The 14,326-nt window shown below is 33.8% G+C and overlaps 1 pseudogene; it reads right to left on the bottom strand.

Moving 5' to 3' along the window:
* Positions 1-2,968: 2,968 nt before the first annotated feature.
* Positions 2,969-4,000, bottom strand: LOC147786536 (protein trichome birefringence-like 14 pseudogene; annotated as a pseudogene).
* Between the last annotated feature and the right edge of the window lie 10,326 nt (positions 4,001-14,326).

Below are 14,326 nucleotides of genomic sequence, written 5' to 3'. Positions count from 1 at the left end.
TGGCAATAACTCGCTGAGGCTTGATGACCAGTAGTATAAAATAGTAGTATTGGTACTCGAGAAACAATATGCCCATCCATCATGATGAATAGCGCTCTTAGCTTTGACAATACGACATTCCTTTCCTATGTCTTCAATGTAAGGACTCTCTTCCCCATGTAGTCTTACACATCAAAGATTGAAAATGCATCCTTCCTAATGAATCGCTAATAAATGCAATGGTTTTGTCCTAACCTAACGTTTTATAAACAAATCTTACTCCTATCATTGCATAACGTTTATTGCATCCTTCTCGTATCCTATCTCAAACTTATCATATAATACATCGTACCGTAAGTGTTATCATACAATTAACATATCATAACATATACACATCATATCATAATCATATCGATTCATAAACAATTCACACATATCAATATATATGACAAGTACAGAACCATAGGGCACATGTCAACATCAAATATAACCATGTCGATAGTACAGTCACTTACTTGGTTGGCCTTAGCCGAAGTTTTTATCTAATTCCGAACCGGCTTGCCTTCGTCCCTTGAATTCTTTTCCACATATGCGGAGTGCTTCAACCGTGATGGCCTATTCTTAAAGAAAATTCTTCCTTCACTAATCAGAACTCGTGGAATATTTCTACAGTGCTGTCATAACCACGGTCTCGTAGTAAGGAAGATTGCAAAGCAAGGTCTCGTCGATGTCGAAGACCCAGATATCAGTTCTCGATTGCCAACCAATTTCACACTCTAGGCAAAAAATCTAAGCTTCTGTCGATGAAATTTCCATTTCAAGTTGATAGGCTCTACCTGTTAATACTCTTTCACAATCTAGGAATGTTTTCCCATTAATACCCTTTACTTTTATAAAAAAAAAAATCAAAAAAGTTTTTACAGTCAATATATTTTTGTTAAGAGATCCAAGAACATGATATATGGACATGAGATACAATTATGACACCACACACAAGATTTCATGCCATTTCTTAAACACAAGTTATTTTTTCTTCATTTATTTTTCCTTCATAATTTCTTCATTCTCATATTTAACTTTTCTTTTATAAATAAATAAAAAAAAAAAGTTAAACGTGAAAAATGAGAAAGAAGGAAAAAGGAGAAAAAAAAATCCATAGAATTCCGTAAGTGTATCAAATACTCTTTAACTGATATAAAGAAAGCATGAGAATAAAGCTTAAAGACTTTTATTTCCCTTTCTCATTTCTTTGTTCATTCTCATCTTTGTACTTTTGGTCTAAACGACCCATTAAATGACAAAATTAAAGTTGTAGTTAGTCAATCGTAATATTTGATGTGCAAGATTTCAAACTATTTTGAATGGGTGTGAAGAAAGCATCAGAATAACTTTTTCTCATGTTGCTCTTCTACATGTGTTAGATATGTATTAAACACTTGTTAATACAATAGATATGTTAGATATTTAGAATCTAACATTTCGTATAAACATTTCCCTCTTCATGTGAAGCTGGTAGCTTGAAATTACTTAGTCTGAAAATATGTTTCACTTCAAATTTACTCAAGAGAGAATAATCAATAGTGTACCATATTCGAGAGAGAATAATCTTTTTTTTTTTCTTTTTATCATTGAAAATTTAAAGAAAATTAAAATTAAAACAGGACATCTTGACTCTATTTTGGAATCTTATATGTTTTAGATACAACTGAGTTCAATCCAAATTTCTATTCATAAACTTAATTAATATTTGTATATAACTATTAATATGTAAGAAAAATACACGTAAAAATGTTTGTACTATTGGTAATACATTAGTCTCGGTTGTTTGACTAAAACAATGTAACCATCATTCCGATTAAAGAATATGATTCCAAGCTATCTCCTAATAGAGGAATGCTCAATTAGTCTTTGTTGTAAGATTCGGCTATATCAATTTGAGTAGCGTTCCGCCACAACTATAAATATCGAACTCAAAAATATTCATGAGCAAAGTAAGTTTGTTGAAGCTATCTATCAAAGGTGTTCCAAATGAGTTGCGAAAAGTTCCCTTCAGATCTAGTTCCAATTAAGGATGTCAATGAAAAAGTAGTGCAAATAGTTGGAAGGTTTGCTGTTGATAAGCATAATAGCAGTGGTGGACATCATTTCATTTACAAAGGTGTGGTGAACGGTCTGTATGGTCCCATTATAGAATGGGGTCCCAACTATTTTATTCTTGTGATAGAAGCTATAAATGACCATGGTTTTCATTGGTCATATATTGCAAAGGTGGTGAAGCTTCCAGTGTGGCCGGATTCCTTTGAGCTCTGTTCTTTTGAAGAAGTCATCGAATTCCCTATTCCCAAGTAGGAGTATAACTACTAGACTGCTATCTTTACCTACAATAAGCCCTCTCTCTACCTGTGTTTGTGGGACATTACTCTCTTCTATCTATCAAAATGGCATAGCCATAATGAAATAATTATCCTTATATCAGTATTTTTTTCCTCTCTTTTTATTTAATAGCTCATTATCTCTCTATCAACTAACTATTTATAGAAAAAATTGTTCTTAAAAAATTAACTATGGAAATTATTCATAATTTTAATCACCATCTTGTCTTTTGATTTTGATTTGACACATTTTCAAATATGAACTAACCTAAATTTTAAGTCGGGTGAGTATTACGAGTCTAATCGACAGTACTTTGTACGTAGCTACAAACATTCAAAAGATCGAATGTTAAATTTCTTTAGAAGTGGAACCAAATAACCCGATGATCATTGTTGAATTTTTAAAGAATGCACCAAAATTTTCATTTATAAATAAATGGAACCATTAGTTGATATAAAACATTGATTATACCATTGCACCTCTTCTTCCTACCCCTCTCACAAACACCCACCTCAAAGTGACCATCTTTACTAGAGGCCACAAATTAAGATGCCTTCCTAGATTGTTCAAGGGAGCAAAGCTGAATATCCAAAGTGAACTTTTGGGACAGATAAAGTTACATTTGAACAAGAAGAATCATGTTCCACGTGTTCGGGATGCCAGTTAGACACCAATGCAAGAAATCACTACCATCCGAAGTTCCTTGATAATGCAAGGAGATCTGTGAGCATCATCTCTCAGGTGGGAATGAGTCGTCATTCCCAACTTCCATACTCGCGTGTCTTCTACAACACTCTCAAGAACTGGATCACTTGATCTATTATGCTCTACTTTGCTTCCTCTTGATAACGGTGTGGTATTGACACAACTATCTCCATTATTCCATTCCCCATTGCAGCAACGACTAGGAGACATGGTCCTAAAAAAAAAAAACCTTGAGTCAAGGATGAGAAGAGAGTTGCGAGTCCAACAATTGGACAATTTTAGTAGTGCCAATTTCTTTTAAGTTACCGAGTTCACTACAGATTTTATCTTTATACATTACCCACCTATTTTCTCTGAATTTTGCTATGTTCCAGCGATGTCTTGTATTAAGAACCAACACATCAAACAGATGGAGAAATTTTCTCATAAATGCTAGCAAACAGTCAAGATGCATGGCTGCATCAGTGGCTGGGTCTGACATGTTGAATGACAATAACTCGTTGAGGCTTGATGACCAGTAGTATAAAATAGTAGTATTGGTACTTGAGAAACAATATGTCCATCCATCTTGACGAACAACGCTCTTAGCTTTGACAATACAGTATTCCTTTCCTATGTCTTCAATGTCAGGACTCTCTTCGCCCAATAGTCTTATACATCAAAGATTGAAAATGCTTCCTTCCTAATGAATCGCTAATAAATGCAATAGTTTTGTCCTGTATTCTAAAAGAAACATATTCGTGAATGTCAGAATAGTCCAAAGTAACCTAACTAAATTAAAATCCATTAAATAGATACCAATTCATAGATTAGTTGAGGAGAATAAGATAAGTTATATAACTATACTAGGATGCGACTTGTTTGGTTGCATATTTTAAAACCTTTTTAGAACGTGTTCCCTAAATGAAAACAAGACAGTTGTACATTCATCTTCTTTTAGCATTTCTCGTTCTTTTCATTTGAAAACTATCATCCAAAAAATTTCAATAAATTGACCCACAAATCTCTTTCGAGGTAAATCTGCACCAATTACTATAAATCTGCTGAGACATTTTTTTTATTATTTTTTCTTCGTTGCAGGAACTACCATTTGAAAAGATAATTGAGATCTCACATGTAGACCTGTTCTCTCTTCTCTTACTTAATTAACTGATTTTGTTTTATTTATTTATTTTTAATTACTGTTATTATTATTTATTTATTGATCAATTATTATTTTTTAAAATTTAAGTTTAGTTTTATTCATATTTTTGGACTACTAACCATTATTCCTGTTATTCATTTCCACCGCAAACTTTTTAGCACTTTGCACTTATTCGTCATTGGCATCTTTGATTGGAATTAGATCTGAATGAAACACTCCTCTACAACTCATTCTAACACCTTTGATAGATAGTTCCAATTGACCTACTTTGCTCATGAGTACTTAGGAGTTTGATATTTATAGTCGTGGTTGAATGTTACTCAAATAGATATAACCGAATTTTACAACAAAGACTAATGGAGCCTCCCACCATTAGGAGATAGCTTCAAATCAAATTCTTTAGTTTGGATAATGGTCGGTTTTAGCCAACCAATCGAGACTAGTGTCTTAATAATAGTACAAATATTTTGTTTTGTTCTTCCAAATGTAAAAAACAAAAAACAAAAAAAAAACAAAAAAAAAAAAAAAAAAAAAAAAAAAAATCTTATATATTTTTAGATAGAATTTAAGATTACGGGTTTAACTAAGTTTAATCCAAACGTCTACTCACAAATTTAATTATTATTTGTATACAACTATTAATATGTAAGAAAAATACACGTACAAAATGTTTGTACTATTGGTAATACATTAGTCTCCGTTGTTTGACTAAAACAATGCAACCATCATCCCAATTAAAGAATATGATTCCAAGCTATCTCCTAACAGAGAAATGTTCAATTAGTCTTTGTTGTAAGATTTGACTATATCAATTTGAATAGTGTTCGGCCACAACTATAAATATCGAACTCCAAAATATTCATGAGCAAAGTAAGTTTGTTGAAGCGATCTATCGAAGGTGTTCCAAAATGAGTTGGGAAAACGTGTTGCCTTCAAATCTAGTTCCAATTAAAGATGTCAAAGAAGACGAAGTGGAAAGAGCGGGAAGGTTTGCTGTGGAAGAGCATAATAGTAGTGGTGGACATCATTTCGTTTACAAGCGTGTGGTGAACGGTCTGTATGGTCCCATTATAAGTTGGGATCGCAGATATTTTATTATCGTGATAGAAGCTATAAATGACCATGGTTTTCATTGGTCATATATTGCAAAGATGAAGAGATTTCGTACGTGGCCACCGTCGAATAACCATGGGCTCTTATCTTTTGAAGAAGTCATCGAATTCCCTGTCCCCAAGTAGCAGTATAACTATTAAACGACTACCTTTACTTACAATAAGCCTTCTCTCTACTTATGTTTGCAGGGCATTACCCTCTTTTATGACATAGTAATAATAATATGATTATCTTTATATAACTATAAAAATATTTTACTTGGTGGAAAGAGTCTTATTTATGCTATAATATATAGAAAAATTGCAACAAAATAATAAATAAATTAAAAATTGGAATTGAATGTTTAAATAATAATGTTTAAAAAAAAAAAAAAAAAAAAACATTGCTACATTATAAAAAATTCCATTACCTTATAAAAATAATTTATTATAAAAAGGAATATATATTATATATATAATTAACTAGAGACTGATGATTTTATTTAATAAATTTCTTTTTATTGTAACAACTTTGTCGAAGATTATATTATCTATTCCTTGTTCAAATTCGGGCCTCTATATATATATTTATCAATGTACTTATTTAAAAAATAAATAAATATTTTTTTAAAGTGGAAAAAGATGAGACAGTTATATTAAAATTTGAAATTTTAGAAATTACGGTTAAATACCATATATATTTTTGGTTACGAAATAAAGTTGAATTTGTTAGATGTTTTTTTTATTTAATAGAAATTATATTTGAAAATAAAATATATTTATTAATATATATATATATATATATATATATATATATATATATATATATTATATAATAGAGAAATTTGAAAATCCAATTAACCTAAGTAACACGGTTAAAATTGTTGTACAGTAGGTTTTGGGTAGGTTTTGTTCTTTTGGCAGCAAATCTTTGAAATCACAAGACGGCCGAGTATTCTGCACATATTGTTGTGGCGTTCTTCGTTGATCGCCCTCATCAAGGTCCGCCGTCCGCCGTCCGCCTCAGTGTTTTGCACATATCGTTGTTGTGTTCTTTGTTGATCGGAGATGAATAAAGCACAATTGGAGGGTCTGGTGTTCTGCAAACAACCATACATTGAGGATGTCGGCCTTCTTAAAATGTAAGTTTCTTTTGGTCTAACTTCTTAGTAGTTGTATTAACAACCTGTCGTTACTAGTCTTATTGTGCATTTTTGTTTGCTCTTACTGCAGCAAGAGTATGCAGTTCAGTACCTTCTCTGGATCTGAAATTAGCAAAATGGCTGAAGTTTAGGTGTATAAAGGCTTGTATTATGATACCACTAGGAAACCGATCGACGCCCGCTTGCTGGATCCTCGAATGGTATGATTCTTATATTGTAGGGAGATTAATGGTATATATGATATCCACCTTGGTTTGGGAGGAGAACGAAACACTCTTTATAAAGATGTAGAAACCTTTCTCTAGCAGACGTGTTTTAAAGTCTTGAGGGGAAGCCTGAAAAGAAAAACTCAAACAAAAAGTATGAGTGAGATAAGTGTTGGGTTGCTCTCTGGTTATTTTACTACAATATTGGAAATACTAAAGTGCATTTGCAAGGTATTGAGCAGATAAAGCATGTTGGTTTCCCTGAATTAGTGTGAATTTTCTTGGAACATTATTGCAAATGCTGAATTTATCTCCACTCACATTTAGGATACACCAATGCAGACTCTTAGGCTATTCAATTTCTCTCCTCGAGAGTGTTTGTGATATTCCACATTGATTGGGGAGAAGAACGAAACACCCTTTATAAGGGTGTGAAAACCTTCCTCTAGCAAATGCGTTTTAAAGTCTTAAGGGGAAGCTCGAAAGAGAAAGTCCAAAGAAGACAATATCTGCTAGCGGTGGGCTTGGACCGTTACAGCGTTGAAAATGAGTTATTGTGATTTTTATGATGAACTTCATTACTACTGGCCATAGTTGGAAGGGATGGGCTAATTTCTATCTAGAAAGGAGAAGGTGAGGCTACACTACTTATCCATTAGATAATGGTGTCAAGGGTAAGCTTTATGGAGCTTAGACTATTAGATAGTCTTGGGACGTGTAGGACATTTTTGTACTTCCTTTCTTGCAAGTGATAATATTTCTTTTGCAACTTGTAATAGAAACTCATTTGTTTACTAGATTAGAGTTGGGTCAAAAAAAAAAAAAAAAAGTTTATGATCTCTTAATCGTAGTTGCCTTTGCAGGCATGTTTATGGAATACCTTTTCAATCTCTCACTAAATCTTGCTTCCAAACTCTCTTTCAAAAATCTCTCTGAGCTCGTTTTCTAAAACCTTTTTAAATTGGGGCTAGAGGCTCGAGTATACGTTGTTTGGCCATAAGCGACTCGCAAATGAATTGACTTAACTCACTTGTTGTTGAGAAGTGAGATGAATTGACTTAACTCACTTGTTGTTGAGAAGTGAGTGCCGCACAATCGCAAGTCCGTTGCCAAGAAAAGAGCTATATTTAACTTTTTTAAGAAGACCGAAGACAAAAATATTTACTTACAATAAGCCCTCTCTCTACTTGTGTTTGTAGGGTATTACTCTCTTCTATCTATAAAAATGGCATATCTATAATGAAATAATTATCCTTACATGAATATTTCTTTCTCTCTTTTTATTTAGTACTTCATTATCTTCTTATCAACTAAAAAATTGTTATGAAAAAAATTGTTTGTAAAATTAACTCAGACCTTAAAAATGTTAGGTTTTGACATAATTAAACCAAAAACATAAACAATTGTAGTGATAATATTATTGAATACTGAATTTGTCTTTTATAGCCTTACAAATAAACTAACCACAAATCTTGGAAACTAATCTACTATATCCCTACAAATACTCATAACTATTTTCATCTAATCAAATTCTTCTGACAATCCCTCCCTTGAACTTATTCTTCTTTGTCAAGAATTAGTTCAAGTCAGAAAAACTCTGTACACCAAATTCTTCACGCAACTTCTGAAATGCTTCTCTTTGAGTATCCTCCTCATCCAAGCAGCTTGACATGCACAGGTACTAGCAGGCAACAAACTCAGCTTCTGTGGTTGATAAGATGGCTATAGGCTACTTACGAGAAGACCAAGCTACTGCTCCTCCACTCATCATAAACACATAGCCTATAGTACTCTTGCTATCGTCCATGTCTCCGGCATAATCACTATCAGTAAATTCATTTAAATCACTAACTCCTCCCTTTCTATAAAATACACCATAATCTTCCGTACCTTTCAAGTACCTTAAAACTCTTTTAGCTGCTGCAAAATGTTGTTGTGCTGGACATGTCATAAAACGACTAATCAAACTTACAACACACATGAGATCAAGACGAGTAGCTGTGAGATACATCAGACTTCCCACTATTTGTTTATACAAAGTTACATCTACTTTTGCATCATTTTCATCTTTGCCAATTTTCTATCCTCCCTTCCTCTTGATGAAGAGTGTTTGCTCATTGGAACTGCTTTTGAATCTTTCCTTGATGAAGTATGATTCTATTCGACTAAACCAGGTTTTAGGTGCTTGTTTTGATCCGTAGAGAGCTTTTTGGAGTTTGTACATCATCTCCTCACTTCCCTTTTTCTCATAGCCTTCATCGGAATTCGCTAACGAAATAGGTGGATGTCGATTTCTCCCCTCCCTTATTGTCAAATCTAGTGCAACAGTTACTGGAAAATTGTTTTCAGCAACTGGTTCAATTGTTTAGCAACCGATTCAGTTGTTTCTTACGTGATTTTTCCTTCTTCGTTTTCGACAACTGGTTCAATTGTTTCAGCAACCGGTTCAGTCATTTCCTCTGTGATTCCTCCTCCTTCGGTTGTGTTCTTATCAATTTCAATGTTTTGCCGAGTCCAATTTTTTCATTGCTGTCCATTTACCCATTTTTGGAAATGGAGTCCAATGTTGCTTGCCTTTCATACATGCCTCACAGGTGGTGTTTGGAGCTCCAATTTGCGGCAGACCTTTCACCATGTTTTTGTGTTTCAAGGTGCACAAGCCTCTAGCCGAGATGATCATATCGATGGTGCCATCTTTCTTCATTTGTTGTGGTAGATGGTTCAGTACCCAAAATATACTACCGATTTGCGCTCATAATTGACTCTGCTACTCCTTTTTCTTGTAGTTGTCCAATGCTCAAGAGATTATTTTTGAGTTCAGGTACCTAATACACATTACTAATAGTGCAACGAACCCCATGCAAAGTTAATTTCACTGCACCTTTTCCCATAACTTTCATACTTGTATTATTTCCAAGTTTGACAATATGGGAAAATGTCTTGTATAAGCTTGAAAACATACCTTCACTTGCACACATATGGTTTGAGCAACCAGAACCTAAGAACCAAGCATCACTTCTTTTTGCTTCATGTCTTTCCATATAAGCCATTAACAGCATTTCATCCTCTTCTTCCAGCTTTGCATAATTCAATTCCTTATTCATCTTTGGACATTCATATTGAAAATAACCTAAGTCATGACACCTATAACATTCAACAGTTGTTTTGTTGAAAGTTGATCTTCCTCTTCCGCGTCCTCTGCCCTTGTAAGTTTCTCTTCCTCTATTACTTATTTTGGTTCGTCCTTCAACTTTTAGAACTTGCTCCTCTCCATTAATGCTGGATCTTCAAAGTTTTTATTGATGCTCCACTAATGAACTTTGTAATTCATCAATAGACATGTTATCAGTATCTTTGGATTCTTCAATAGATACTGCAACATAAGTAAATTTTTCAGTAAGGGTTTTTAGTCAGGGTACGCAAAATTTTTTCTACAATTTTTTTTTGTGTGGCATATCTTCTCCCTTACTTCTCATCTTGTTGGAGATTATCATCACTCTTGCAAAATAATCTATGATACTTTCATCATTCATCTCTAGGATCTCAAATTCTCTCCTTAATGCATTAAGAAGAGATTTTTCACTTTTTGGTTTCCACCAAATTTTCGCTTCATTGAGTCCCAAACAATCTTGGCTATGCAACGATCCAAGATTTGTTCAAATACAGTACAATCAATTGCCTAAAAGAGGTAATGCTTTACTTAGTGATCTTTGAGTCAAGCATCATCAAGATGGCCCCTTTGTGCCTTAGTCAACATTGTTCCTGTTAAAATGTCATCAGTAGCCCAATAGGGTTAAGCCCAACCATTGTATGAGTAATTATATATATGATTTAGAATTTTAGGAATAAATGTAGGAAAATGATTTAGGGATTTAGGGATGTAGAAAAATTTGAAATATATATAAAATAGAGAAATTTGAAAATCCAATTAACCCTAGTAACACCGTTAAAATTGTTGGGTTTTGGGCAGGTTTTGTTCTTTTGGCGGCAAATCTTTGAAATCACAAGACGGCTGAGTATTCTGCACATATTGTTGTGGCGTTCTTCGTTGATCGCCCTCATCAAGGTCCGCCGTCCGCCTCAGTGTTCTGCACATATCGTTTTTGAGGATGTCGGCCCTCATAAAATGTAAGTTTCTTTTGGTCTAACTTCTTAGTAGTTGTATTAAGAACCCGTCGTTACTAGTCTGATTCTGCATTTTTGTTTTCTCTTACTGCAGCAAGAGTATGCAGTTCAGTATCTTCTCTGGATCTGAAATTAGCAATATGGCTGAAGTTCAGGTGTATAAAGGCTTGTATTATGATACCACTAGAAAACCGATCGACAGCGGCTTGCTGGATCCTCGAATTGTATGATTCTTATATTGTTAGGGGGATCAATGGTATAATTCTTATATTCTTACGGGGATTAATGGTATATGTGATATCCCACCTTTGTAGGGGAGGAGGAGAACGAAACACCATTTATAAGGGTGTGGAAACCTTTCCCTAGTAGACGCGTTTTAAAGTCTTGAGGGGAAGCTCGAAAGGGAAAGCCCCAAGAGGACAATATCTGCTAGCGGTGCGCTTGGACCGTTACAAATGGTATCAGAGCCAGACATCGGGCAATGTGCCAACGAGAAGGCTATTCCTCGAAGGGGGTAGACACGAGGTGGTGTGCCAGTAAGGATTCTGGAGGGGGTAGATTTGGCGGGGGTCCCATATCAATTGGAGAAAGAAATGAGTGACAGCGAGAACGTTGGGCCCTGAAGGGGGTGGATTGTGATATCCCACATTGGTTGGGGAGGAGAATAAAACACCCTTTATAAGGGTGTGCCAGCGAGGATGCTGGGCCTAGGGTGGATTGTGATATTCCACGTTGGTTGGAGAGGAGAACGAAACACTCTTTATAAAGGTGTAGAAATCTTTCCCTGGCATACGGGTTTTCCCTAGCATACGGGTTTTAAAGTCTTGAGGGGAAGCCCAAAAGGGAAAGCCAAAGAGGATAATATCTGCTAGGGGTGGGCTTGGACCGTTACAAATGATATTAGAGCCAAACACTAGGTGATGTGCCAGCGAGGAGGTTGTTCCTCAAAGGGGGGTAGACACGAGGCAGTGTGCTAGTAAAGACATTGGACTCTAAAGGCGGTGAATTGTTATATCCCACATTGGTTGGGGAGGAGAACAAAACACCCTTTATAAGGGTGTGAAAACCTTTCCTTAACAGACGCGTTTTATAAAACCTTGAAGAGAAGCTCGAAAGAGAAAGTCTTAAAGAGGACAATATCTGCTAGCGGTGAGCTTGGACTATTACAGTGTTGTTGAAAATGTAGAACATAATAGACGTAGTCATACGTTTGCAATTAGTTATTGGGATTTTTATGATGAACTTCACTACTACTAGCCATAGTTGGAAGGGATGGGCTAATTTCTAGCCAGAAAGGAGGAGGTGAGGCTACACTACTTATTCCTTAGATAATGGTGTCAAGGGTAAGCTTCATAGAGCTTAGACTATTAGATAGCCTTGGGACGTGTTGGACATTTTTGTACTTCCTTTCTTCCAAATGCAATCCAATATTTCTTCTCCAACTTCTACTAGAAACTCATTTGTTTACTAGATTCGAGTTGGGTAAAAAAAAAAAAAAGTTATGATCTCTTAATGTTAGTGGTTGCCTTTGCTTGTTATCTAATAACGTTTTCAATTTCTTGTTAAATCTTGCTTTAAAACTCTCTTTCGAAAATCTCCCTGACCTCGTTTTTAAAACCTTTTAAAATTGGGGTCAGAGACTCGAGTATACGTTGTTTGGCCATAAGCGACATGCAAACGAATTGGCTTAACTCATTTGTTGTTGAGAAGTGAGTATCGTACAATCGCAAGTCCGCTGCCAAGAAAAGAGCGATATAACATCAATTTCAATTTCAATTCTCTAAATTTTAGAATGGTTCATGTGTTAGACTTCATGTGAGTAGAATGGCGGGTTATATATATATATATATATAATTCTATTTTTATTAAATATCTTATTTTGTTTTAGAGAATATATTGTTATTAGAAAGAATTAGATGGAGTTTCTTAGATGATTTTTTTTTTTTTTTTTTTTTTTTTTTTTTTTTTTTGTAATGTTTACCTAATCCTCCATTTTCCTCTATGAAATTTTCTCTCTTTTTATTAATTTTAATTATGTTTATTATTTATTATTAAATTTCATCTAAGATATAATTTTCTCCATTCACATAATAGAGTCGTTTTTATCAATATAATATATACTTCTATCTAAGATATAATTGTCTCTCTTCACGTAAATCTCCTAAATAATTGCAACAATTCAGACATATGCTTCTAGAAGCGTTTTTTTCGACCTGACTTTCTTTTGTTTTTCTATTTCCTTTTTGCTCAAAGTGATTTTGTGGCATGATTGGTTGATGAGGGGATAAATGGGGAAGAGATGAAAGGTTTAGTGGAGAGAGGTGGGTAGAGGTTAAAGATTGTTTTGTTTTCCTCCCAACCACCGTGGGATCTCACATTCTCTTTCGGTTGAGATATATATTTACAGAAACCTAATAGGTAAGAGCTCCAAGAACATGATATACAGACATGATGCCACACGGACAAGATTTCATGCCACATTGTAAAAAACCTAAGACAAAAATACAACAAAACACAGTTCTTCAGTTATTTCTCCTTCATAATTTCTTCATTCTCATATTTAACTTTTTTTTATAAATAAAAATAAAAAGTTAAACTTGAAAAAGGAGAAAGAAGGAAAAAGGAGAAAAAAAATCCTTAGAATTAGAATACAACAAAACACAGTTCTTCAGTTATTTCTCCTTCATAATTTCTTCATTCTCATATTTAACTTTTTTTTATAAATAAAAATAAAAAGTTAAACTTGAAAAAGGAGAAAGAAGGAAAAAGGAGAAAAAAAATCCTTAGAATTAGAGAAGTGTATCAAATACTCTTTTGACTGATATAAAGAAAGCATGAGAATAAGTTATTCTCCCGTCCCATCAACCATGTACTAAAGTTTGGCTTTTATTTGCCTTTCACATTTCTTTGTTCATTCCCATCTTTGTACTTTTGGTCTAAACGACACATTAAATGACAAAATTAAAGTTGTAGTTAGTCAATCGTAATATTTGACATGCAAGATTTCAAACTATTTTGAATGGGTGTGAAAAAAGCATTAGAATAACTTTTTCTCGTGTCGCTCTTCTACATGTGTTGGATATGTATTAAACACTTGCTAGTACAATAGATATATTAGATATTTAGAATCCAACATTTTGTAGAGACATGTCCCTCTTAATGTGAAACTTGTAGCTTGAAATTACTTAGGCAGAGTATATGTCACTTAAAATTCACTCAAGAGAGAATAATCAATACTGTACCATATTCGAGAGAGAATAATTTTTTCTTTTTATCATTAAAAATTTAAAGAAAATTAAAATTAAAACATGACACAAATGATTGCTGGACTCTTTGCTTGTTCATGCCCATGTAAAAAAAAAGGAATCTTATATTTTTTAGATACAATTTAAGATTACCGGTTTAACTAAGCTCAATCCAAATTTCTATTCACAAATTTAATTATTATTTGTATGTAACTATTAATATGTAAGAAAAATTCACGTACAAAATGTTTGTACTATTGGTAATACACTAGTCTCCGTTGTTTGACTAAAACAA

The sequence above is a fragment of the Cucurbita pepo genome, chromosome 20 (assembly GCF_057944985.1).
Source record: "Cucurbita pepo subsp. pepo isolate OVF chromosome 20, ASM5794498v1, whole genome shotgun sequence".
NCBI lineage: Eukaryota > Viridiplantae > Streptophyta > Magnoliopsida > Cucurbitales > Cucurbitaceae > Cucurbita > Cucurbita pepo.
This window is presented reverse-complemented; position numbering and strand designations above follow the sequence as displayed.